The sequence below is a fragment of the Oncorhynchus keta genome, unplaced genomic scaffold (assembly GCF_023373465.1).
Source record: "Oncorhynchus keta strain PuntledgeMale-10-30-2019 unplaced genomic scaffold, Oket_V2 Un_contig_29957_pilon_pilon, whole genome shotgun sequence".
Lineage (NCBI taxonomy): Eukaryota > Metazoa > Chordata > Actinopteri > Salmoniformes > Salmonidae > Oncorhynchus > Oncorhynchus keta.
Window position 1 is genome coordinate 15,001 of NW_026286815.1, and position 2,500 is coordinate 17,500.

The 2,500-nt window shown below is 50.0% G+C and overlaps 1 pseudogene; it reads right to left on the reverse strand.

The window, feature by feature from the left end:
* LOC127923510 (protein sidekick-2-like) overlaps nucleotides 1-2,500 on the reverse strand; it is a 74,708-nt pseudogene that overhangs the window by 13,684 nt on the left and 58,524 nt on the right.

The following is a 2,500-nucleotide window of genomic DNA, read 5'->3' on the forward strand; positions in this document are numbered from 1 at the left end:
CAGACTGTGTGTGTCCCTGTCTGCTCATACTGATCCAGATACTCAGACTGTGTGTGTCCCTGTCTGCTCATACTGATCCAGATACTCAGACTGTGTGTGTCCCTGTCTGCTCATACTGATCCAGATACTCCAGACTGTGTGTGTCCCTGTCTGCTCATACTGATCCAGATACTCAGACTGTGTGTGTTCCTGTCTGCTCATACTGATCCATATACTCAGACTGTGTGTGTCCCTGTCTGCTCATACTGATCCAGATACTCAGACTGTGTGTGTCCCTGTCTGCTCATACTGATCCAGATACTCAGACTGTGTGTGTCCCTGTCTGCTCATACTGATCCAGATACTCAGACTGTGTGTGTCCCTGTCTGCTCATACTGATCCAGATACTCAGACTGTGTGTGTCCCTGTCTGCTCATACTGATCCAGATACTCAGACTGTGTGTGTCCCTGTCTGCTCATACTGATCCAGATACTCAGACTGCTCACATCAAAACTTATCATTCCCTCCATTAACTTCAACTGATCAACCTCTGATTTATTCCACTACAGCCCCCTGATTCAACTGATCAACCTCTGATCTATTCCACTACAGCCCCCTGATTCAACTGATCAACCTCTGATCTATTCCACTACAGCCCCCTGATTCAACTGATCAACCTCTGATCTATTCCACTACAGCCCCCTGATTCAACTGATCAACCTCTGATCTATTCCACTACAGCCCCCTGATTCAACTGATCAACCTCTGATCTATTCCACTACAGCCCCCTGATTCAACTGATCAACCTCTGATCTATTCCACTACAGCCCCCTGATTCAACTGATCAACCTCTGATCTATTCCACTACAGCCCCCTGATTCAACTGATCAACCTCTGATCTATTCCACTACAGCCCCCTGATTCAACTGATCAACCTCTGATCTATTCCACTACAGCCCCCTGATTCAACTGATCAACCTCTGATCTATTCCACTACAGCCCCCTGATTCAACTGATCAACTAACCAGTTTGCCTTTGAGGAGCTGAGTTAGTTGTCAGCTTGGCATCCAATTAACTGACAGACACACTGGGGTCATGGGTCACCCCACAGGACGTGACATCATCCTTTCCTGACAGACACACTGGGGTCATGGGTCACCCCACAGGACGTGACATCATCCTTTCCTGACAGACACACTGGGGTCATGGGTCACCCCACAGGACATGACATCATCCTTACCTGACAGACACACTGGGGTCATGGGTCACCCCACAGGACATGACAGCCTTGGTCCCCTTGATGACACTCTGGTCTGCAGGTGGCTTGGTGATACGGGTCCGTGCTGACAACATAGAGAGACGTCAGGTTACCGGATGTTTAACAGGTGGTTGACAGACTTCAGGTTACTGGCTGTTTAACAGGTGGTTGACAGAGACTTCAGGTTACTGGCTGTTTAACAGGTGGTTGACACAGACTTCAGGTTACTGGCTGTTTAACAGGTGGTTGACAGACTTCAGGTTACTGGCTGTTTAACAGGTGGTTGACAGAGACTTCAGGTTACTGGATGTTTAACAGGTGGTTGACAGACTTCAGGTTACTGACTGTTTAACAGGTGGTTGACACAGACTTCAGGTTACTGGCTGTTTAACAGGTGGTTGACAGAGACTTCAGGTTACTGGCTGTTTAACAGGTGGTTGACAGACTTCAGGTTACTGGCTGTTTAACAGGTGGTTGACAGACTTCAGGTTCCTGGTTGTTTAACAGGTGGTTGACAGAGACTTCAGGTTACTGGCTGTTTAACAGGTGGTTGACTGTATAATAGCCAGTGAGTGTATAATCCCCCCGCCCCCTCCCTCCAAACTCACCCCACACCAGTAGATCTGCGGCAGCCTCGTCTATGCCTCTGGAGTTGCTGGCCATGCAGGTATAAGTCCCAGCATCAGAGAGGTGAGACGGGGAGACCAGTAGACTGCCTGACTCCAGTAGGGTGAACCTGGGCAGCTGGACAGAACCACTGGCCAACACACGTTCACCTGGAGAGAGAGAGAGAGAGAGAGAGAGAGAGAGAGAGAGAGGAGAGAGAGAGAGAGAGAGAGAGAGAGAGAGAGAGAGGGAGAGAGGGAGAGAGAGAGAGAGAGAGAGGGGAGAGTTAGGAGAGAGAGAGAGAGAGAGAGAGAGAGAGAGAGAGAGAGAGAGAGAGAGAGAGAGAGAGAGAGAGAGAGAGAGAGGAGAGAGAGAGAGAGAGAGGGAGAGAGAGAGAGACAGAGAGAGAGAGAGAGAGAGAGGGAGAGAGAGAGAGAGAGAGGAGAGAGAGAGAGAGAGAGAGAGAGAGAGGGAGAGGGAGAGAGGCAGAGAGAGAGAGAGAGACAGGGATAGAGAGAGAGAGGGGGAGAGAGGGGAGAGAGAGAGAGAGAGAGAGAGAGAGAGAGAGAGAGAGAGAGAGAGGGAGGGAGAGAGAGAGAGAGAGGGGGAGAGAGAGAGAGAGAGAGAGAGGGAGGGAGAGAGAGAGAGGAGAGAGA